Genomic DNA, 25715 nt, shown 5'->3' on the forward strand with positions numbered 1-25715 from the left:
AAAGCAGAATCAGGAGGTCCTGAATGAGCACCCTCCAACCACAACCCCAGGAAATGAGGTCAGACCTAGCTCAGAAGAGTAAACACTCCAGCTGCCTTGATTTCTTACTTCCCATTCTCTCCTTAACCCTCTAGCATCTGTCTTCCTTCTGCCATATGCTCTTTATATGGAAGCTGGTGGCTCCCAAATTTAGTGTGCATCAGAATTACCTGAAAAGCCCGCTAGAGCACCGATTGCTGGGCCCCAACCCCAGTGTGCCTGACTCTGTAGGTCTGGAAGGGGATCCAGCAATTTGCATTTCCAAGTCCTCAGGCAAGGCTGCTGCTGCTACACCAGGCACCTCACTTTGAGAACCACAACTGTATGGAAGCTGTCATGAGGCCTTGAGGAACTCTATTTTCAGAAAGTGAAAATACCGACCCTCTCCCTACTTCAGAGAATTACTAAGAAGACATTAACTTGTAAGTGAAAGGAAACACTGTGAAAGCACTTCATAAACTAAGTGAAAACAGCATTAGTGGTTATCAATACCTGCAAAATCGCCCCTTGGTTGCCTTTGATCCCAAAGAACGTGTTGCCTCCCTTCCTCTGCAATCCCAGTGCCAACACCCTGCTGCCCACTGTCCCATGGACCTCCCACCTGGCCTCTCCACCTCCACAACCTCCCTGCTTCAGTCTTCCAAAATGCTTCCTCCTTGGGAAGACCCTTTTTATCAAGTCCCCCTGCCCCAACAAGCACTCCAACTTCTCATGGCCTAAATAATGAATTCCCAAAGCTAATTCAGATATAAGGGTCTTTGCAAGCTGCCCTCACCTTTGAGCAGAGGCCAGATAGATGCCTGTCAGGGCAGTGGTAGCACTGACTCCTGCACTCTCCATTTTAGTTGTACTATCTCCCTAATAAAGCCATGGCTTTCAATTTCAAGCCAATCCTACTAACGGGTTTTCCCAAAATACCATCTTAAATACTGCAAATACACTTCTGCTGATCATGTTCCCACTTCTCTGCCCACACAAATTCTAATCATCCACTAAGGTCAAAGTCAATGCCTTCCTTTCTGTTGGCATTCATGGCTCCATATGCTCTAAGAACTTTATACGAACGGTCTTTGTCTTCTTCCCCTCCTCCTCCTTCCTGCTCTTCCCCTTCCTAGCAGCCCCTCTTTCCTTCTCTCCCCCAATCATTCCCATTACCATACAATGTGCTTTAGAACCTCCTATCTACTAAAAAAAATAATAATAATAATAAATAAAAACAAAAACAAAAACTCCATTGACCTATATGCGCCATTATCTACCCACTGTCTATCAGTCGGACCATTTCCTGGCTTTTACAACTTCTCTGCACGTCTTCTCTACTTTTTCACTTTGCATTCATTCCTTCTTCAGCCCTTGCAATCCAGCATCCAGCTCCACTGAATTTGCTCTTTTCAGTTTACTAATTATCATGTCAGCGCCAAAATCAGAGGAAATATCTGTCTTCTCATCTTACCCACCGCTAGGTAGCCATTAACACGTTCAACCATTCCTCCCTTCTTAACACTTCTCTTGGCGTCCAGCACTCCAAACTTCAACTTTTTTTTCTTACCCCATGCATTACTCACTCCCATACTTCCCTCCTGACTCTTCTACTCAGCCTCTAAATTTGAGAGTGCCCTGGGGCTCAGTCCTAGGCTCTTCTCTTACTATCTACAAACATTCCCTAGATGATCTCGTCTACTCGCATGACTTGAGATGCTATCTCTTTGCTGGGGGCTCTTCATTTTCCCTCCAGGCTTAACAGCTACTTTAGGCCCCAGACTATATTTTGGTATCTTAACTTGGATACCTAGTATTCACATTATACTTAACTAAACAGAGCTCTTAGTTTACCTCTCCCATCTCCTTGTTTCTATTCCAATCCTTTCTCTCTTAGTAACGAGCACTATTTAACTCAAACCAAAAATTTAGACATTATTCTTAATATCTGCCCACATTCAATCCATCACCAAATCCTGTGTATTATACCAGCAAAATATATCTCAAATATGCCCAAATGTCCCCATCTCCAATGATGCCACCCTAGACCAAGTCCTGAAAATCAATTTTCTGAAATGTTCTAATAGTCCTTCCTGCATCCATGCTTGGTCTTCTTCCACAGCAAACAGAGTGGTCTTTTTAACACATAAATGACATCAGTCTTCCACTTAAAATATTGCAACAACCTTCCATTTTTTATCTAAACTACAGATTTAAAACTTCTCACTACAGTCTACAACACTGGGCTCTCGACTCTCTGATCTCAGCTGCCTCCCTATAAGCATCGTCTTTAGACCATACTGGTCCTCTTTTATTGCCCATCTAAGCCAACTTCTTTTTTGACCTCAGGGTTTTTGCTGTTTTCTCCTTCAGGAACACTCTCCGCTGGGTTTTTACACGGTTGCTTCTTCCTCATTGTTGAGATTTCAGCTACTAATAGCACCTTCTTGGAGAGATATTTTTTGACCACCCTATCGCTATTAAAAGGCATTCTCTGGTGGCTCAGTCATTAAGTGTCTGGCTTTGGCTCAGGTCATGATCCCGGAGTCCTGGGATTGAGTCTAGCATCAGGCTCCCTGTTCAGTAGGCAGTTTGCTTCTACCTCTCCCACTCTCCCTGCTTGTGTTCCATCTCTTGCTCTGTCTCTTTCTCTCTCTCTCTTTCTCTCTGTTAAATAAATAAATAAATAAAATTCTTTTAAAAAATAAAAGGCATTCTCTATATCACCAATGGTAAAAGTTACCATAATCAAAATCTAACTAATTATGTGTTTGCTTGTTTGCTTGTTTATTATTTGCCTCTAGCTTCATCTCCTAGCCTCCATGCATCTAGAATATAAGCTCTAAAAGAGGAAACTTATGTATATTTTTCTATGATTTATTTCTAGCCCCTAAGCATAATGCTCAGAATTCTTCAATAAATCTTCACCAAAAAATGTAAATGAATGGAATAGTCAGAATGGGCTATAGAAACACACATTTCCAAAATCTCACTGGGCTAAAACCACAATATATACCTTACAAAGGCTAGAGAGCTGTGTTGGTCATCATCCTATGAGGACCATGACTAAAAGAAGCTTCCTCTCAGTGTATGTGTCTGTGAGGATCAGCACACCAGTGGAACAAGGTGTGCTTAATATGATTAATAGCATGAGGCTCTTAAAGTTTCCAGCAAGAAGTGATACATATCGCAACCACTATGAAAAACAGTATAAAGGTTCCTCAAGAAATTAAAAATAGAATTATCGTATAATCCAGTAATTCCACTACTATTTGTCCAAAGAATATTAAAACACTAATTCAAAAGATATGTGTACCCCTATGTTTATTGCAGCATTATTTACAATTGCCAAACTATGGAAGCAGCCCAACTGTCCATAGATAGATGAACAGATAAAGAAGATGTGGCATATATACAACGAAAATATTACTTAACCATGAAAGGAATGAAATCTTACCATTTGTAATAACATGGATGGATCTGGAGGGTATTATGCTAAGTGAAATAAGTCAGTCAGAGAAAGACAAATACCATATGATTACACTTATATATGGAATTCAAGAAACAAATGAACAAAGAAAAAAAGAGACAAACAAAAAGCAGACCCTTAAAATAGAAGAACAAACAAATGGTTGTGGGGGAGGGGGGTGAGTGAAATAGGTAATAGGGATTAATGAGTGCTGAATAACGTGTAGAGTTGTCAAATCCCTATACTGTACACCTGAAACTAACATAACACTGTATGTTAACTGTACTGGAATTAAAATTAAAAATTTTTAAAAAGAAGTGATATATATCAATCTTGCTTGCTTGGGCCAAAACAAATTGTAACAGCCAGGCTTCCTTCAAAGAGGTGGGAGAGTATAATCCTCCAGGTGACCAGAAGAAAGAGAGATGCAAATATTCATCAGCATCCCTTATGATTCACCCACCTTCTACTAGAAAATTTCTTCCACCAGAAGAAAAATAATAAAAATATTTCATAGGGACTCCTGGGTGGCTCATTTGGTTAAGTGCCTGCCTTCGGCTCAGGTCATGACCCCAGGGTCCTGGGATGGAGTCCCACATCGGGCTCCTTGCTCAGTGGGGAGCTTCCCTCTCCCTCTGCCTGCTTGCTGCTCTCCCTGCTTGTGCTCTCTCTCTCTCTGACAGATAAATAAAACCTATACAAAATAAATAAAAATGAAAAATGTTTCATAATGTGCATTTTTGACTTTCATGTCTACTCTCTTCTTAAAGCTTTCTTTTACCACCCAGAATAACATAACCTCTCTGAACACTTCTAGTAGTTATTTCTGTAATTCTCACTTGGTGTAACTGTTCAATCATCTGTCTCTCCATCTACACTGTAAATACGGAGGGCAGGAACCCATATCTCCTTTCTTCTGAACCTAGTATTCTGAGAAACTGGCTCAGTGCCTTTCACATAGTAGAAACATTTGTTGGAGGGATGTCTTCTAGTTTGTCATGTATATGTGTTTTTAGCTGCACAATTAGGCTAGATATTCCTCTGCATGTAGTACACAAAGATAAGAATTTCTATTTCATGTATCTTCTTCCAGCCGATGCATCACAGAGATATCCTCCTATTAGCAAGAACACAGTACATAAGTGTGAAGTTAAGCTAACTGATAGTATTAACACCACTCATCAAGGTGCAATGTGCTAAGTACCCCTATTATAAAGGTGCTCTCCCAGCCCCAGCACCACCATCTTTTGCACACACGCACAAAGACATACATTGCCATCCCTGGCTTCTGGAAAAAGGCCACAGCCAGTTTTCTTTGGTAGAGAAAAATCAGCAGATGATTGCATGGGTTTTCTTGGTTCTGTCAGTGGTCAATCTGTGTCTGGAAGTGAAACTCCCCTTTCCACAGGATTTCATCACAACAGTAACCACAGGACTCAAATTTTGGTCGTTGATAGTATCTCAGCTCAACGTTGTACCATAATATGAAAATTAAATTTATGTTCCATTCTCTTATGTTCCCTTTTCTTATATTGCCAAATTCTAAAGTGATGCTGAGATTAAAATCTGTCCCTTCTTGAGTGGGGTCATTGTGTGTGATGAGACCCTCCCTAAGTAGGCAGAAGAGTGGTGTTGTTGATATTTTTACATCAGAAAATATCCTTTGGTTACCAGGTAGTTTCTATTTCTGTGGACAAGTTCAAAGTGCATATATTTGGACATCCTTCCCTATGGCAGTACCATGGGACTCATAACCTTCTTCCTTAGGAAAATGCTATTTCGATTCCTGAGTATTCCAAATCACATAGACCAGTGTGGCGTAGTAGAAAGAGTTAGAGAAGAGTTCTTTAGTTTCACAGGACACCTCAGGCAAATTACTTAACCTAACTTTCAGTTTCCTGGAAAAAAAAAAAAAAATGAGGAAAATAATGCTTAGGATTAACCATAGGATTAAATAACAGAGAATTAGAAGTGTTTACCTCTATTCCCAGCTCTTAGGAGATATTCAATATATGTTCTTTTCTATCAGCCACTTTAACTATTAGGCAAGTTACAAATTTAGAGTCCCTTTCACCTAATAGCTACAGAACTGTTTTGAGTCAATGAATCTGAGAGCCCATAACAGAGCCTGGTACACAGTTAGCTCTATATATGAATGTCAGCCATCCATATCTTCATTGTAACACACTACTTTGCTATAATCCAATTTTTGTAACTTCTTCATGTTTTCATCTTTTATAGATGGCTTTTCTAAAATGTGCTGTGCTCTCTTCCAATGTATATTTGCAATGTATATTGTATATTTGAGAGTGTATATTAGTTCTTTTTCCTATGGGGTGCAATTAGCAATAGCCATCAAATTTGTAAATCCACAAATTCTTCAAACCAGCAATTCTACTTCTAGGAATTTGCACATAGGACATTACACATATGTAATATGACATATGTAGAAAAACGTATATTGTAACTTTGTTTATAATAGCAAAAGATGGAAAATAACCTATTGTTCATTAGTAGGAGAGTAGCGAAATGATGGTATGTCCACATAAAGACATACTGTGAATGGGGCAACAATAAATCTTGGCATGAAAAATGTCCAAGATATGTTATTAAGCAAAAGGAGCACAGTACGGAGCAATGTCTGTGATACTCTATCATATGAGTTTAAAAATTATATGCATATATATTCTTGTATAAGCATAGAACATGCCTAGAAAGACACAAGACTGGTAATGAAAATTGCCTCTGGGAAGGGTGACCAGGTAGCCCTGGGAAAGGGCAGAGGGATAGCTATTTTTCAGAGAATATCCTTACAAAACCTTTAAAATTTTGTACTATGCACATGAAGCTACTTTTCCAAAATATATTACTAAAACTGTTCTTCACCGTATGATACATCACCAATGAAATCCAGGAATAGGGTGATAGCCAAAGGACACTTCTAGAATGCTTTAGTTTTTTTTCTTTTACAATAACAAAATGTTTATATTAATTGTAATTATTTAAAACTTAGTAAGAACAAGAAAAATACTCGAAAGTGATAATACAGCTAGTGCAAACTCTGTGACTTCCACACTACAATGACTATTCATCAGTCCACAAGCATTCGTCGAGTTCTTACTAAGACCCTGCAGTTCTGTTGGTTGTAGCAGGAGGGAGAGATGCAAGGGATGGAGGGCCCAGGCTCTCCCCTCGCAGGCGAAATGGAGAACAGCGCCCAGGAGTGAAGGATTTACTGCATGCAGCAGTGATGCCGGCCTGTGTAAGGCAACTTTCTAAAGGGGAGATTTGCGGGATCTCAGCAAGAGATAGTGATGATGTTGGGACAAGTTATATCTCCTCCTTTCTCCACTTCCTCATCTTTAAAAGTGGAGTAATCGGCCTTGGCTCTCCTCGCACAGGGATGCTGTTAGGATTAATGAGCTAAAGTTTGTGCTTATGTAGCGTCTTTCTTCTGAGAACTCAGAGTGCTTTGCAAAGTATTCTTATTAATATTCATGGGGTGGTTTATATATTTTTCCACCTTTCACTTTGGAAGTTGCACATCTATACCTAAAGACTCCGATTCTTCTCTCACTCTTCCTCAACATCACTTTCTCTTTTGCACCAAAATAGTGCAGCTTCAAGCTTTAAAGTCTTGCTGGTTTTATATAGCTTAAGGCTAATAACATCACACAGCTTGCCTGCAGGAGAACCCACCTGTACGTTCTAAATTTTCTACAGTTTCCACTGTATACATATGCATGATCAACCTTAACTCATGGTGAGATATCAAACAAATATATACCAGGGAAGGAAAAAAAATCATACATAACCAAGACTGCTTCCTAAGAAGGGTGACTCAAAAAAGCAGTAAGTGGCTTGAGATTGGGCTGCAGGTTCAGGGATAGAGGCTAAACCCCATCTCCCTCCACGGATACCAGAAACAAACTTGGAATCGGGGATGGAAGACAGGGAGTGCAGAAAGAGAGAAGAGGAGGGAGCAGAAACAGGAGGGTAGTAGGAGATCATGCCTAGCAGAAAGCGACCTCTCTCCTGTATCCTCTCCTGGGTTATGAGTAAATTCCACCAAAGCTTGCAAAATCCTAGAAGTAAGTGGGTTTCTTATATAAACTGGGCTCAGTTTATAGAAAGAAAGATGGAGGTAATGGAACAGACACGAAGTGAGGAGCCTGGGAAATGATCGAAATCGTGGGAGAACTGTGGATTTTCAATGCCCTGAGGCTGACAAGGATCCAAGTTAATTAGACCACATTTTGAGGGGGAAAGGAGCCTCAGCTGACGTGAGGATATAGTGGATGTAGATATGTGTCTATTTATCACTATGTCTAATGATGTTGGTTATTTATGAATTTATACCAATGTTTTTAAAAAGCTTTTAAGAAGAAAAAACTTGAGGTTTCCAAAGGTGGCTCTGCTCAGCTTGGACCAAGTGGAGAACAGGAGGCAGAGCAGTGAGTGGACACCCTCGACAGCAGGTCCCCTGCACTCTGTCTGGCTGCTAGCTGTACAAAACCAGTCCATGCCACTTCTCATTGTACCTTTCTTCAGGCTTCATTTCTGCCCTGTTTGGATGTTTGAGAATAGCACTGGCTGAAGCCTTCAATTTAAGAGTTAGTAGGAGGGCTGCCTACTCATATCACGCTACCTGTTTGGCCCTAGGCCAATATCACAAAACAAAGCTTCTTGCAGCAACTGAGAAGAAACAATTTGCATAACTTAAAGCTATGTTGGAGTGTTGTGCTTCATGTCTGAGCAGCATAAGTCTTGAGCTTTAAATAGCCCAACCCTAACATATATTTAAGAGCAATGTTCTAAAGGCTGTGTTATATAAAATGGAACACTTAGTGACACCATAGCAGTGTGCCAGGTCCCCTTTCTTGCAGACTGACAGAAGCCAGCCTCAGTTAGGCAGCTTGGAGGAAAACTTTCCCAGCCTATGAAACCCAGAAGAGGTCAGTTCTGTCTATAATTTGGAGAGCCCTACAGTGTTTCACCAACCACAAATAGCGTCTCCCGGGTCTACAATGGCCTTGACAACTCTCTGACAGTCACCACAGTCACTCCTCTGGATTGGGCAATAAAAAAAGAGTCATAATTCCTGGAGGGACACTTAGGATTGCCTAAATGTGCCATAGGTACAACTAAGGGCACTTAGTTGGTGACCAAAAGTTATAGACAATATCTTTCTCCTTCTAGCCCTCTCCCACTTGAGTTTCACTCTCTTTGGTTTGCAAGTAGTCACTAAACACATTTAGAAACAATGGAAGATCTAAAAAATTATTCTAGAGAGTAATTTATGGAACTTTTATAAAATACAAATGCCTAGGACCCACCCCAAACTTACCAAGTCAGAATTTGGAAAGTAGTAGAGGTTTGAACAATCATGTTTAAAAAACCCTCTCATAAGGCATTCTGATGCAAGCTTCCACCTTACAACTGCCAGATATAGAATGGGATATAGGTCAAGGTTAGGGTTGAGAAAGAGGTATCCTAAAGACCATGTGACTGGAAAAAATAGCAGTTGAAAAGAATGGGTCCCAAAGTCTATACCCCAGAGCAAGTCTCTGATCTGAGGCGAGCACAGTCTTTGAAATGTATTCACTCTGGGAAGAGGCTGAGAATTCCAGACCATAGGGAGGACATCTCCTCAAAAGGACTGCTTGAAACAAATAAGAACTGTTCTTAATGTATACTGACATACGTATTTACACTTTATGCATTCATTCTAATATTTATTAACGACAAAATACCAGGCACAAAGTCAGGTGTTGGGGATAAAATATGGGACAAAACCAGAAATGATACCTGAACTCATGGAGCTTACATTCTAATGGGGAGGGCAAAGAATTAAAGAAGTAATCACAGGAAAGCCTGGTTGGCTCAGTCAGTAGAGTGTGTGACTCTTTATCTCAGGGTCATGAATTCAAGCCTCATGTTGGGCACAGAGCCCATTTAATAAATAAATAAATAAATAAATAAAATTAAAGGTGACAAGTGGTATGATCTAGAAGTATAGGATGCTAAGGAATATATATTAAAAAAAAAAGAAGAAAGAAAGGAGCTCATCTAGTCTAAGGGTAATCAAGGAAGGCTTCTGGAGCAGGTGTTCATTAAATGAAGACCAGAAGGATAAGTGAGTATTAGCCTGATAAATAGGATAGGGGATGAGAGACCAAAATCATGTGCAAAGCCTCAGTGGTTCTCAGCCTAAATTGGACACTAGAATCACCCAGAGAGATTTTTAAACTCCCTACTACACCCCCAAGAGTTGAATAATAATTTCTAGGGGTGGAACCGAGACATCAATAATTTTTAAATCTCCCCAGGTTATTCCAATGTGCAGCCAAGGAGGAGAACCACTGGTCTAGAGACAGGACTTTTTATTCACAGTATGGAAAGAAATTCAGAGCATTTGATGAAGGTGAGAGATTGACAAGAGAGGAGGCTGGAGTGAACAGATCATGTAAGCAAAGTGCCTTAGAATTCTCCAGAGAATCAGCCAATAGGAGATGATGATAGATAGATAGATAGATCATACATACATACATACATACATAGATGATAGCGAGCTAGGTAGATAAGTAGATAGACAGATAGATAATTATAAGGAAATGGCTCACATGTTATGGGGGCTAAGAAGTCCCACAGTCTGCCAACTGGAGACCCAGACAAGCCAACGCTGCGGCTCCCGTCCGGGTGCAGGTAATGATGTCCTGGCTGAAAAATAGGCAGTGGCTTGAACGATGAAGCTCAGGAAAATCACTGTTTGTTTGGGTAAAGCACCTAAAGCTAAGGTTATTAACAATTAGAATAAAATTATTGAGCAACTATACTGGTCTCCTAGGGCTGCCATAACAAATTACTACAAACTTGGTGGCTTAAAACACACAAATTTATTTCCTCACAGTTCTAGAGGCCAAAGTCCAAAACCAAAATATCAGCAGACTTAGTTTCTTCTAGAGGCTCTGGGGGAAAGTCTGTTCCTCGTTTGTCTCCCAGTTTCTGGTAGTTGCCAACAACGCTTGGTGTTCTTTGGCTTGTAAATAGAAGACTCCAAACTCTGCTTCTGTGTTCACCTTACATTCTTCCCTGGGTCTCTATGTCCTTTCCTTTTCTTTTAAGGATACTGACCATTGGATTTAGGGCCTGCCCTAATCCATAATGATTTCCTCTTGCTCCTCAACTAATTACATTTAAAAAAAAAAAACTCCAATGTCCAAATAAGGTAACATTTTGAGATTCCAAGTGGTTAAGACTTTTGGAGGGGTACCATTCAACTCACTGTAGGTACATATCAATTTTTGTAATTATTGAATAAGGGTCACAACCAATTACATATCCATGCTCTGCAGTTTTTCTAAAAATATGTCAATCCTACTCACCCTTGGTATCAAACAGGGAATTTCAAAGAGCCTATAGTGTTTATTTCTGGGACTAGAATAAAATCAACAGTCTTTTTTCTTGCCAACCATAATCTTGGCCCCCCTCCCCTCCTCTTTCCCAAACAGGCTTTTTTGTGTGAATTAGAAACTTCCTTATTCTGCTCACCCCATCTGTCGTCACCTTTCTTTCCTGGCCTTAAATTCTAACCTCAAAGAAACAAAACATAGCTGAGGTCAGGGTCTAACCATTTCTGAACTAATCAAACAAAATAGGTTGCTATGAGTTTTCCACTTCTCATATTAGCGAAACTATCTTAACATCTCATTCTTTTTTTGTTAGAGAGAAGGTTTGAAGATATGTGAGGGTCACAGAACCTCGTCAGTAAGAAGGGTGTTCAGAATAAAAAGTATGATAATCCGTTTTAGAAATTATGACCCTCTTGTGGTAATACCTTCAGATACAGATAGCAATGTTATCTGAAGCTATTCTGGTTTAAATGTTGAAACAGTTTAATATATCATGCTCTGTTTTAAATGCAATACATTAAAATACACCTCAACCCAAGCCCATAAATGAAACAAATATGTCTTAGAGGAATAATTTAGCTGTGCTTCTTTGCAGCCTCAATGTAAACTCTCCTTTAGTCTAAAAGCATTAAAATCATAATAATGAAATTTTGCCATTAAGAGTCAGAAAGCACTTTTCTCTTTAAAAAGACAGCTGCATTAAAATTTAATTATTGTCTCCCTCTCTGATTATCAGACAAGAATAGAACATATTTGGGGGGAAACTACACATATGTTCACCTAGCACAGGAGTGTTTTTAAAGACTCTTCAAGGAATTTTTCCCCAATACCCACCGGGAGTGGAGGGGGAACCCACCATAATTAGATATACACGTGTTAAAACAAAAGAGTCCATGTACCAACTGTGTAAGCAAACAGATACAAATCAGGTGCTGAGGAAATGACTTCGGTTTCCCAATCCTGTGCATATTTTCACGGTCTCTGAATAGTACATGAGCCTTCAATGGGCGCCGTGGCATCCCATCAGAGGGATCCTTGATTCACATTTTCTTCTTCTTCGGGATAGGTAAGTAAAGATTCCTTTCTGGAGTGTGAAAGCTCGCAGCAGCAGGAACACAGCATATCTCATCTCTAATTTATGACTGACTAACTGAAACTCCTCACTGTCAGCAAACTCTGCTGTGTTTACTGGTTTGACAGCATACACACATATGGCAGAAGCCAGATGGACCTTCTCCCCCAGCTTCAAGCTAAGGGTGCTTCATTAGGAAAGAGATGCAGCCAGTCTTTGAGATCTTTGAACAAGGCTTTCCAGCACTACAGGAAGGAAGTCAGTCAGCAAACTGGAAAGAAAATAACCCTCCCCTAAGCGAGGTATTAGGTCAGAAAAGAATTCATAGTTGTCCCATTGAAGTTTTAAAGAACAAATGGCCTGTCCTTCCTTCCACAGAAATTGGGAAACTGCTTCCCAAGAAATCAGTTGAAATGAAGTTTGCATTTCATCTACTTGGACAAGGGTAAATAGGACAATAAATCCTCTTCCTAAGCTCTGATTGATAGTTAAGAGCTAATAGTGTCAAACAGTTCTTGTAAACTCCAAGAAAACAGTGGTGTCTTTTGCAGCCACAAAGGCTGCAGTGAAGAACCTTCCTCTGCAGTGAAATATTGGTCAGAGGTTATAGAATAAAACATAACCCTCTGAACGCAACTTCTCATTCTAAAATGTCAAGGACAACAATGATTTTCCCAGTTTATCTAAAATAACTGTGGTTCTTTTGTTTTTGTTTGTTTTGCTTTCTTTTTTCCTGGTGATGTCCTCTGCACCTTTCTGACCTCTCAACCTGAGTTCTTTTTCTCTTTATTCTCTGGGTTTTGGGTATATCTTAAGACCAGTGGGCTTCGATTCCCATCAAAGTCTTTATTATCCACACTTGAACAATCTGGAGCAGAGATCTCTGCAAAATAACCAGAGATCTTTCTTCTTCCTACACCTGAAACAAGGGTTCCTGGAGTACTAAAGAAGCAGCATGTAGAGCTGAGAGAGATGGAACCTTACCCAGGGAATAAACTGCCCCACTCTCTAACCTATGAAAGTGACCCTCTAATTCAGATCAATCTATTAATTCCATAGGTCTCAAACATTTCCAACAGAGAAAGATCTAATCCCGGAGCAGAAGTGGGTGGGTGGCAGGGAAGGAAGAGGTTCATGGAAAAGGGATGGCCCTTTCCCCTGGATGTGGTACATTTTATAGGAAATCTAGACACCACTCCAATGCCTCCAGGGCCTTCTGGTAATTAAGCTCTGATGAAGGGAAGCAGTGAGGAAGAATCACTGGACTTGCTTGAAAACTTCTTCCATATACCCTACAATTAATTCACACTGACTTAAATTTCTCCCCTCTCTCTCGGCAAGGCCAAAAATTATATATTGTTACAGAATGGGCTATCGAAGCAACTAACAATTTTCTCAACATTCTACAACACAGTTTAAAAAAAAAAAAACCTATTTCTCAAGAACAACCTTTTAATTGAACGTTGGAATATATAGGGCCACTTCTAGTCTCTGCTTTTCTATGAAGAGTAATTAGAACTTATGCTTTTTGAAGGCACATCAAGACTACAGGCTTAGTGTAAGGCATTAACCTTCTGTTTAAATGTTATTTCACAGCATTGGAGAGAAACCCCTAGTGTGAGGCTGTAAGTGGATTTTTAACCTGTTCCTTTTTACCTTTGCTAATGGGAAACTTTGATATGATTTGAAATACAGTGGCCATTGTTGGTGAAACTCCACAGGACCAAAGCTCTATCATCAAGCAAACAGAAGCTGTACGGAGTGCTCAAGGGCAGTACTGCCTGGGGTCCTCAGGGCACCGTACTCGGTATCGGTCCAGAATATGATACTCTTCAAAGGGTTCCACACCCATCCTATCATTTGTACCTTGGAAGAACGTTGAACTAGCCAGAAACATAGTGTTACTTCTCTTCCAACAGGCAAAGAAACCAAGGACCGGAAAGCCACATGATATGTGTCCAAATGGTTAGTGGTAAGGACAGAATTAAATCCTCAGCTCTCTATACTCTGGAACCTAATAGGATCCTCATACATAAGGTTTCTTCTGATAAGCGAGTACAACTGCTGTTTAAAGGTTAATGGAATTAAGTAACCAATAGATTGGAAAACATAGGCTTTTTTTTTTTTAAGTTTTTAAAATTTATTTGACAGACAGATCACAAGTAGGCAGAGAAAGAGGAGGAAGCAAGCTCCCTGCTGAGCAGAGATCCTTATGCAGGGCTCGAGCCCAGGACCCTGGGATCATGACCTGAGCCGAAGGCAGAGGCTTAACCCACCGAGCCACCCAGGCACCCCAACATAGGCTACGTTTGATGACAGTTTAGAGCATCCAAATATGATAAGACAACTCAGAATAAGAGGAGAGGAGAATAGGACAAAAGCAGTGCAGCTAAGTTTGCCACTTAGCAAACATGCTCCTGAATGTCTCCATGGTTTACACCTCAGACAGCCCCAGTCCATGAGAATGGAAGTGAAAAGAAAATGCAAATTCAGCTGCATGTTACATCCACAGTAAATGCAAAGACAAATTAAGAATTAAAGACAAATGCAAATTACTCTGCTCATAAAAGAAACCTATACAAAAGACAGGGAATGAAAAGGCTCTGACAGTTATGGATGAATCTCTGAAGAGGCGCACAGCGACCGTATTTCCAAATTCAAGCCTTTTAAAAACTGGTTAGAAGAATGAGAACAGCTGCTGCAAAGAAGTGGGGGGGGGGGGGGCAAACTGCGGTTAACAGTAAACCAAACTACAGAGTAAAACTGAGAATCCTGTCCTTATTGTCAAGGTGAGGATGAAAAGCAACAAAGGGACGAACCCAAAAGAATTCTGTCTCCAGAAATTCTATGGCAGACTTTAAAAGTGAAGCCCCTGGCTAGCCCTAGGCTGGGGGAGATGGAGACAGGAAGAGAACAAAAGAAAGAGGCAAGGTAGCAGAAGAGGCAAATGTTACATAAGAGAGAAAAAACACAGGACATCCTAGCAAGAAGGGGGCCTGGAGTCGGGATCATTCGTTAACTCAAATGACTGCCAGGCTAGACGGGTAATGGAGACCCTGCTTGCCTGGGCGTGATGGGGACTGTGGGAGAATGTCCACAGGCATTCATATTCATCCTTTGTAAAAGAGGTTTTAGATACCGACACAGAGCGTGTCTGTGTATCAGTTTGTTTCTTTTTATAATTGAGTTCTCTGGTGCATCTGCAAATCTGTGGAGCAGAGTACCAGTGCCTTAAACTGTCAGTTGAAGGAACAAATTAATCAATGAGGCTTTCATTTTACAGATGAAGAAACCGAGATTCTAAAAGATTGTGGCTTTCCTGAATTCACTCAGTTAGATAAAAGAAATTATCACAAGAGCAAAGCCCCCCACCTCAACCCAGGAGTCCTTCATCTGTGCTATAATGCCTTCTCAAGAGGAAGAAGAAGAAAACAATTGTGCTCACCAGGGAGCGTAAGAAAAAAGACTCAGCTTGTCTCAGGTGGCTCCTATGGGCCTTCCTGCCATAGGCTTGCCAACCCTGTGCTACAGGGAGGCATCCACGCTTCGACTTTGATCAAAAAACAAAACACCCATAGGGGCAAGGAGCCAACTTATGGGAACAACATGGCTCTTAGCCCTCGTGTACCAAACAGGAAATTATGTGCACCATGTAAGGGGCAATCACTACCCACTTCCAGCCTATCAACACCAAATGAGAATGTGGCCAATTCTTTTGGAACCTACCCATTTTTTCAAGAGAATCCAGAAATCTGTATTTTTACTTGAAATAGCCTCATTTAAAGATGTTGAAACAAACTCATTTCTATACACAGTAATGGCCAAACAAAGTACAACATTCGGGTCAGAGACTGCCACTTGACAACCTCTGACTTTAGTCACTGTAGCCATTTTGAGACAAGATACAGCGTATTCATTCTAAAACACTCCAATACTTTAGCTATTTAGAAGCTCTTGGTCTAAAAATGTCTCCTTTTATTCAAGGATCAAATGTATGAAAGCTGCATTTTAGTTGAAACAAGTGCCTTCGATGAGTCGTTGGCATTTATATTCTTGTCTATCATATTTCCCAGAGGCTCATGTTCGCTTTATCCCTGCGTGGCATTAACCTCTGTTTGTTTTTCTTATCTACCTACAGTTAGTAAGGTTGTCAAAATGAGACTCTGTGGCTTCTTTTCTAGTCTTTGTAAAATACTTACCAGCCTTCACACAGCAGCTCATTCCGTCAAGTTCAGGCCCCTCATGGTTGCACAGGCAAGACAATAGAAACTTAATTGGAGTCCAGTCTTTGTAAATGTACAATCTTTATTTAATAAGATTAGATTTGAAATGAAAACTTGTTGCATTTATTGTGACACAGAAAGAAAGAATTCCAAAGCTTCTATCCAACAGATAGTAACTTGTCTTTTAGGACTGGTAATTTACTTAATTTAAGAGAAAAAAAAAATCCTTCTCACCTCAAGGTATTAGAAAGACAGTTTCGGGAATTATCCAAAAAGTAGAATTCAAGTTGTTTATGAGGCGATCAGACCCTGAAGAATGATGTCCATACAATTAGCTTAGCCCTCAGAGAGTCTGAGAAGCTGCAATTTAAAACGTGTAGGAATGCAGTTGAGCTTAAGGTGCCTGTGCCTTTCTGCTCACAAAATCCTGGGCTGTAGAAAATAAAAGTGGAAAATGTTATATAAATAGTATGGGACATTTGCAAAGGTTAAGAAGAGTCTCTTTACTCCTTTTCTTCTTTCCCCAAGTATTATATTTGAGCAGCGAACCCCAAGGTTTCAGTATTCAGGTACAAGCCTGCAGGTCAGATTACGGGTGATATGGAGGTAGATCAGGAATTTCCACTCTGTTTGTTCCCCGGAAGAAAGCAAGGCCTCACCAAGTAAAATTTTGCACAAACAACGCTCAGGCAAGGGGTGATGTGGCATTCTGCCAAGGGGTCTTGGTGCTGCTGGATTTGCACAAAGCAGACTTGGCTTTATCTTCAGTTTCCACAAGGAATATGGGCACAGTGTGAGGCACTGCTTTACAAAACAAGCTCCATTCCGTCTATTCGTGGCAAGTCTCTGATTTTTTTTTCTTTTCTTTTCTCTCTCTCTCTCTCTCTCTCTTTTTTTTTTTTTTTTTTTTTTTGGTCTTTAATCCTCCTTTTCAAGTGGCTAAACAAAGAGGTAGGGTGTTCCTGCTAGCAAATCTGTGAAAAACACTCGGTGTCTAGGATATCTGAGCAGTGAAGGTGTTGGGTTTTCCAAGCCATAAACACAGAACTAAACTTGGAGGTGGAAGATCCTCCCGAGAGGCCGTCTGAGCCCTACCCTGCCTCCAGGCCAAGCAGAATTTGAACCTGAAAGAATACACGGAAATTTGCAGAGTAAGGCTCCGCAGTTCCTTCCTCAATGCTCCATCAGCATGGCTTCTCAAACTTTGGGGGAGGAAATTCTCCCTAATGTCTAATTCACTTTAAATTTGCTTTCTTCTTTTTCCCTATAAAGGGACAGATGTCTCTCTCGTTAGTAATATGAACACCAAACATTCTGAACTGCATCCATATTCGTGCAGGGATGTGAATATGGAGTACCCAGAGTTTGCTTCTCCAAGATGTAACAGTTGTCAATAATGAATCACCCGTGGGTCTTCATGATGAAGTGGGTTCAAGGGTTGTTTAGGAACTCGGGGTCCACACTCTGTTGGAAGCCAGTCTTTGCAAGCCAGGTTTCTTCTCTGACTCACAAACATTCACAAGAATCATTTATCCCATACACACCCTCCCACAGAAGACACCCCCAGCTCAGGACTGGTAGGTGGTAAATAGTGAACAGCTGAATATTGATTAATAACTGTTGACAGGTTGGCCTCCTGAGATGCCGTCTTGTCTCTTTCTAAACCCTTGGTTGACCTTTAACCATTCTCTATTCGCTTGCCCTCACCTTCCTCTGCCCTCCTAACACACCCGTTACTGTACTAGCTTCCAGACCCCAACCAGCCTTGCTGTGCCCTCCAGTGTGGCTTACTCTGGATTCCCTTGTGATTTGGTTAATACTCTGAATTCCCTGGTGATTTGGCTAATACTATCTGCTGCTTTGATTGTTAGCCAAGGTCCTTTTTCGACTGTGCCCCAAGCTAGGTCTCTTCCTATTTTCCTTCCTAATCTTCCTACTCGGAGACAATCCACAGCCAACTGCCAGACCTAGCACCAAAGATGATGGTGGTTAGGACCACTCAGGGTCCAAGACCATCGGTCCGTAGAAGCTGAGTTGAACAGACAAAGGCAGGCGCATTCGGCTGTGTCGAGCAGGTGATAGCAACAAGTATCTTTGTTTGGGTAATTTAGATTTGGTCAGATAGGATGCAGACTCCCTACCTTAAGTGTAGTCAAAAAGCCTGTTAAGAGTTGCAGAACCTAGAGCCAGACCACGTCCAAACTACTGAATCAGAATATTTCATTTAACAAGATCTCCAAATGAGTTATATACATATTAAAATTTAAGAATACTGAGCTAGGGCAACGCTTCTTAATTCTGGTTGCACATTAGAATCACCTGGGGAGCTTTGAAAAAAATACCGATGTCCTGGTACCACCCCCACACCAATGATATCAGCATCTCTAGGTGTGAGAGCTACACATTGGTATTTTATAAAGGCTTTTCAGGGGATTCTAATGTGCAACCAGGGTTTGAGAACTAATTCCTTAGAGTTTGGTTTTCTTCGCAGATGGGAAAATCTGACCGTAATGAACATGAAACGAATGGCTTTAGATCATGTAGCTCATTAGTAACCAAGGTTCAGATTCACACAGATTCTGTGGGAAAAAGAGCACTGTCTTCAGAGCCAGGTTTAAAACCTGTTTCTGCCATTTTCTAGAAGTAGGGCTTAGGGCAGGTTTTTTAATCACTCTGAGCTACAGTTTCTGAATCTGTAAAATGGGATGGATCATAAGAATCTCACGTGGCTTCTCTGGGGATTAAAGGAGATTATGTCTGTAAAGCCTCTCTGACCGTCTTAAACTGCGGTTCACCATAGCTTCCCATGCACAGTATTTGCAGGGGTTGCAAATCAGAATTATTTATTTTTTCGAGAAACAATTATTGAGCACCTATTAGGTAACAAGACTGAGAATTTAGAAACAATGAAATAATTCTTGGCCTCTAGGAGGAGAGATGGGCATGTAAACAAATTACTCTGTGGCTGTGTAGAAGCAACACCAGGGGCACCGGAAGGCATAAAGGTACACAGAGAACAGTTTCCATTTGTGATTTCAAAGAAACCCATCCAAAAATGTAACATCTGAGCAGAAGGAAGGAAGAGAAGGTTTCCAAGCAGACAAGGGAGGAGGGGAACATTACACAGGGAAGGCATAGCATATACAAACGCAAGTAAGCGTGAAATGTTATGGTCTGTTAAAAGAACTGCAAGCAATTCAGTGTTGCTGTAGGTGAAGTTAAGGGGGGTGGGGAACCACAGAAGAGGGGGTGGCAAGTAGGCAGGAGCCAAGGCACTAAGGGCTTTCTTTGCTTTGTTAAGCTGCGTGGATTGAATCCAATGCATGGTGGGAGTGCAAGAAGTCCCTAAGAGCCAGCTTGCTCAGGTGGTGTCTTGTAGAGAGAGAAAACGTACCAGATCACTTTGATGTTTTCCAAGAAGGGGGCAAGTCAGAGAATAGATGGAACTTGGGATCTCCGCTTGATCACCTGGATCAAGAGCAGTCAGTCCTACAACATGGGATGCCACAGGACTGACTGAATCTTAGCCAATGTACAGCTGCGCAGGTAAAGCAAGGAGGAAAAGAAAATCCAGACACCTCCCCAGGTGTCCTTATCAACAGTAGATTCTATTCCTATGATGGTACAGAAAACTATCTGAGGATATTTTCTTGAAAACCATTGAATAAATGGAGAAATAAAGAGCCAGCCCCTCTTTGTGGGTGCAGTCTTTCCTGCTACCTTCCCCAGAGTGGTTGGCCACCACCCTGGGTAAGCCCTCCCTCCCGGCACCCTAGATCTGGCAGATGCCTGACCCACTCTTGGGTTTAGTCCTAAACCACTTGGATTTGCTACATATGTTTCACCTCTTCTTTTTATTCAATAATTTTTCACAATTACAAAAATACTGCATGGTAATGATGGAAAAGTACAGACATATTCTAAGAAAAAAATTTAAATCACACATAATCCTATCACATAGAGATAACCATTAAAAACACTTTGGTACATTTCTTTCCTTTCTTCTAAGCATACATACACGTACTAAAACTGTTTATAGAATAGGATTATACCATGTATATTTATTTATAACTTGCTTTTTACATGTAATTATTCATTGGATAGGACTAGTTCTAGTGAGTCTCTTTTTAAGAATGAACAAGGAAGTAATGTACAGACAGAAGCTAGAGCAGCCATGTGCTCAGAGAAACCTAGAAAGCCACCCTTCAGAAAGAGACATAAATGAGGCAGATGAGAAGAAAGAGGCAAAGACAAGAGACTATGAGATTCTAGAGACCTGGAAAAAGTAACTCCCATTCTTAATGATCTTCCAGTTGGGATTCCAGCATTTTGTGAGCCCTGCCTGACTTCCTTTCCTTGGTTTCCATCCTATTGCTTTGTATGTTCCTAATATCTCTCAAGTTTGTCTTAAGGTTGTTTGAATGGGTTCTGTTTTTAACAGACAAAAAAATTGCTAACAGTGGCAAAACCTGAAATACACCAGAGAAGATTCGGGCAGACATAAGAAAGCAGATGGATAATAGCTTGCTTAAGTAAACAAGTGATTTTGGTCTTGAAGGTAAAACTTCCCCCAAATAGCCATTCTATTCCTCCCGAAGCATCTTTACATGTCACTTCTCACCCTTGGATGTTTAGATGAGAAATTTTATTTAATACACCATGACAACCTGTCAAAAAGAAGGACTGCGGTATATTGTGTGGTCTGAGCATTTCGATTTGTTTATCCCTGGAGTTGGATAATTGCCTTGCTTGTTCTTGACATGGGGACCAGGCACAGTGATGAACTAATCCAAGCTGGGATCGTCCAGTGGTCCTTACCATCACAGATTCATATTATTAGCAAGGCTATAGAACTCTGCAGTATTTCAAGGTCAGGGTATGGTAGTTTTCTGCCGAGGAGACTTTGTGACATCTCAAAGGTCTTTTCTGAATATCCAGTTAATACTCTAGCCAAAGGACCTGTTGGAGTTCACATAAATTCCAAGGAACTGTCTCCCTTAGAGACATCCTATGACCTGGGACCATAAGCACACAGCACTTGTTATTTTTTACTCCACTGAATTTTGGTACAGGCCAGTCCTTTATTCAAATAATACCATCTTGAGGCACTTGGGTGGCTCAGTCAGTTGAGCATCTGACTTGGTTTTGGCTCAGGTCATGATCTCATGTGTTGTGAGATTCAGCCCTGGGGTTGGGCCCCACACTCACTGGAGAGTCTGCTTGAGATTCTCTCCCTCCAATGCTCCCCTCACTCATGCTCTCTCTCTCTCTCTCTTTCAAATAACTAAACAAACCTTAACAAAAATTAGTACCATCTCAGAAAGCTCTTCTCTAATCACTCTGTGTAAAACAACACCTCTTCCCTCAAAGTCTGCCTTAGCTTGTTTCTCTTCTCCTCCCTTTTTTGGATAGCACTTTGCACCAGTTGACATAATGCTCTATTTATTTGTTGGTTGTTAATCTATCCCAACAGAATGGCAGTTTCTTGAGGACAGGGATGCTATCCGATTCCCAACTAAATGCCCACTGCATACTCCAGAGCCTGACACATAATACACATCTGTTGAATGAACAATCTCCAAGAGATAGCATCCTAAGACTGGTGCAGGGATGAAATTCCTGACGGAATGAGAGGCCATAGACTTCTTTCCTGCGATTAAAACATTAATTCCTACTTCCATTTGGGCAAGAACCTCAAAGGTCATGATTCTTTCTATTGTTCTTTTCAGACCAGTCCTTTCAATTGCCAAGTTTCCTTCCTTTTTTTAATCCTCATCACTTAAACACTATGTCCAGCTGTTCCTTCTAAATTAAAAATGGGAGGAGGTAGCATGTGGGGTGTATTTCCATAACTCCGTAATTCCCAGCCCTGGGACACCTCCCACCACAGAGTGCCTCTAATGACCTCAGGGGAACATCATTAAAACTTCAGAGAAAGAATCATTTTAATTCATTTGATGTTTTAAATAAACATGGACCACATATGAGAAAATCAAGCAAACAATGTTGCAAGTATTAAAATGGTAAAAACGCTAGGAAGCCCTGCTCTAATGGATTTCAGAAGTGAAATCCACAATTCCGAGCTGCAGTTAGGGTGATATATGCCTACTATCCATTTCCAAAATGACTCACCTTTGAATTTTCTCTAATTTACACACTTCACCTACTCTCCTTCCAAATTACTGGGTCAAGAAATGCCTCTCGTTTTCCTCCGTTAATATGCTGCTTTGCTCATTCAGCTTCACATATTAAGTTTTAACTTATTGGCTTCAGTGACACTCAATGATTCCAAAGGGGGGTGGGCTAAAATATGTGTTTTTCCAAGGTGTCTTCATGCCTGGATTGCAATTTCTAATCTCTTACTTGCTCTATATCTGTGTCTTGTGGAAGAACTATTGATCTGTAATCTCACCAGTGCATGTTCCCCCTCCTCATAAAATCACAGGGACATTCTAATTAAGGACAGAGTCTGGTTACAAATTACAGAAAGGAGGCACCCAGGCACCCAAACAGAATTCAGACCTTTGGCCGTTCACACCCTGGGCAACTGAGCAGCAGTCCTGTGCTTAAGCTCTGCTCAATTTTCCAGGTTCTGCTGTGTCCCCAAGGCAAGGAGAGTAAATAAATAGTAAACAAATAAATAAATGCAAATTAGATGCTTGTGTTATTGCAGACGATGGTATCGATCCCATGGTATACAATTTGTGAATGATGAGAGGCAGCGTGAGGTAGCAGGAAAACACAGGCTTGGGTGTCAAAGCAATCTGGGTGTCTTTGAGTCCAGACTCCTCTACCAGCTGTACATTGATTTTCCCTCTGAGCCTCAGTTTCTTTATATGTAAAATAAAAATAGCACTACTTAGCTCACAGGCTTGTTGTGTGAAAATTGATACATTTTGTATTAAGAAGTACTACCATGTGGGCTCAATAACTGATTGTAACTGCTCGCACTCCAGTCTCCCATACTCTAGGCAAAAGACAAGAGACTGTACAGGTACCTACGTACTTATCATTCCAAGGAATAAGGAAAAAAAATTGACACAGTGGAGATGCCTGGAATTAGCCATAGGAATATGCTGCTATAAATGCAGAAGACAGTTGAGGAAAGAAATCTAGTTGGTCAAGAGCCTGAGTAGGTTGCCTGAGGCCATGTATGAAAAAGGTGGTTTACCTCCCCTAGGCCAAGAATATGGGACAGGGAGGAAAGCATTTCAATAAATGGATAACCGCCTCTCTTCAGCAGGGAGCAATGAGGACTGAGTAGAGGCCCTTGGATGTGACCATCCAGGTCACTAGTGACCTGGACCACGGTAGGTGTTGGAAGTCAGGCTGTAGGGGGGTAATGAAGTAGGAGAGGAGGAAGTCAAGTCAACGAGCGGAGACTATCTTTTCAAGTAGCTGAGTTGTGAAGAGAAAGCAATTCTCACCTTCCTCCTTCTGAGTACTAGAAATTTTAATGCCAGAGATCGTGCAAATGGGAGTGCTGAGCTGTAGAGGTCTCAATTATTAAGGCAGTCTTCCTCTTGCCCTTAGCAACTTCTCAGCTATGGGTCTTTAGGTGTCATGAGTGGTGGCTTGAATCTTCCTTACTTCTCCAGAAATCTCTGAACCTCACTTGCCTGCCATTGGCTGCTGCCTGGGATCATCTCACAGTGTAGTGAAGGTGCTAGAAGTTTGGAGTAAGGGGATGAGACAAACCTGGCTTGTATCCCAGCTTACCTCTCATGGGCCTCATGGTCTTGGGCAATGTGCTAAAATCTCTTTAAGCCTCAACTTCCCAAAGTATAAAATGGGAATAACAAAAACACCTAGATAAATGTGTTATGAGGATTAAATGAGTTAATAGTTACATAGCATTTAAGAACAGTGCTTGGCACATTGTAAGTGCTCAATAAATGTCAACGATCACTGCTGTTGGTAGGGGACCTGTGCCAGTGTACACGCCTATTGCTTTGATGAATCCCTCGTGTGTCTGATCCTGAGTTCCATCTTGGAATGGAACTCAGTCTATAGACTACTACCTAATCCTGTGATAGCTCTCTTTTCTCTCCACCAGCCCGAGCCGACCTTTCTCGTGCCCAGCCCTCCACCTGGTAAATCTAGTTTCCAACTCAGGTCCTATGCCACAGCAGTATCCTATAATAACAACAACTATAACAGCTGCCTTTTATTGTTGCTTACACATGCCAGGCATGGTACCTAAGAATTTTACATATATATAATCCTCGTAAAACTGTGGGATAGTCATTATAAATAAGAAACCCAGGTGGTCAACAGTATAGTCAGGATTTGAATCCAGTTCTATCCAATTGCATAGCCATACTTCTAACCTCTGGGTTACATTTCAGACATAGGGGGTTGGGTTATCTTACTTCATTTCTACTACTTTAAATTAGATCTTTAGATGTCTGTGTGGTACGTTGCAAAAACAGCTACAAATTCTTCCTGCAATTTACATCAAGAAATAAAATTTAATTTTTCACCCCTTAAATCAGGCTGGCGTAGTGACTTGTTTTGGTCACTAGTTCTAGGCCTGGGCCTCAAGAAGCGTTGCACACTTTCACTGACTCCTTTGAGATTTCTGCCACCATCATCATGTGAACTAGTTTTGGAGAATAAGAGACTGTATAGAGGAAAACCAAAGCACCCCAGCCAAAAGTCAGTCAGCCCCCGCTGACCTGGCACAGATCACAGATGCCTGAATGGGCTCCAGCCAAGAGCAGCTAAGCCTGGCCCAGATCATCAGAGCAGCCCAGCTGAGCCCAGCCCAAATTTCCAATCTGCAAAAGCAGAAACTAAATAAATCATTATTATTTTAAGTCACTGAATTTGGGGGCAGTTTGTTAAGCAGCAAAAACTCACTGATACAATCTGTAAATTCTTTTTTTTTTTTTTAATCACTAACTCATTCATTTCTTTCTTTTCTGTTGGCATTCTTATTTATTATTCAATCTCAGTTTCAGATCTTTCTGATCCCTGTCTTTATACTGCTCTAAGTCAGGTGTTGGTCAAGAGATAAAAGTATTAAAACAAGATTCCATTAGTGCTCCAGCAATAAACTTGAGTGAGATCCAAACCTATTCTCTTCACACCAAATTTCGTGTTGTAATAGGTAGCATTACAGTAAGATATCCAGAAAATTGCCAAATTTAGCGTAAATGTATCTCTTTTCAGGTAAAGGAAGGCATATTTTAGTCAACCTAAGGTTAATATTTGAGGGTCCACAAAGTCATCAAGGACCCAGGCTCCTTCTACCTTTTTGTTCTACTACATAAGGCTTGCATAATCCAAAATGAAACTTTTCCATTTTTTCCATCCAGATTCCAAGCAGCTGGCAGGAGGAGATGACTTGCTCCCCACTCCCACCTCCCACTCATTAATGTCTCTGCCCATACAGAACTGTTTTCCACATCTCACTCATGGGGCCACACATTGCTCCAAGGGAGGCTAGGCAGGGTAGCCCAGATTCTGTTACTAAGGAGGATGGGGGAATGGATATTGGGAGGCAGCTAGCAATATCT

Source organism: Mustela nivalis, assembly GCF_964662115.1.
Source record: "Mustela nivalis genome assembly, chromosome: 11".
Taxonomy (NCBI): domain Eukaryota; kingdom Metazoa; phylum Chordata; class Mammalia; order Carnivora; family Mustelidae; genus Mustela; species Mustela nivalis.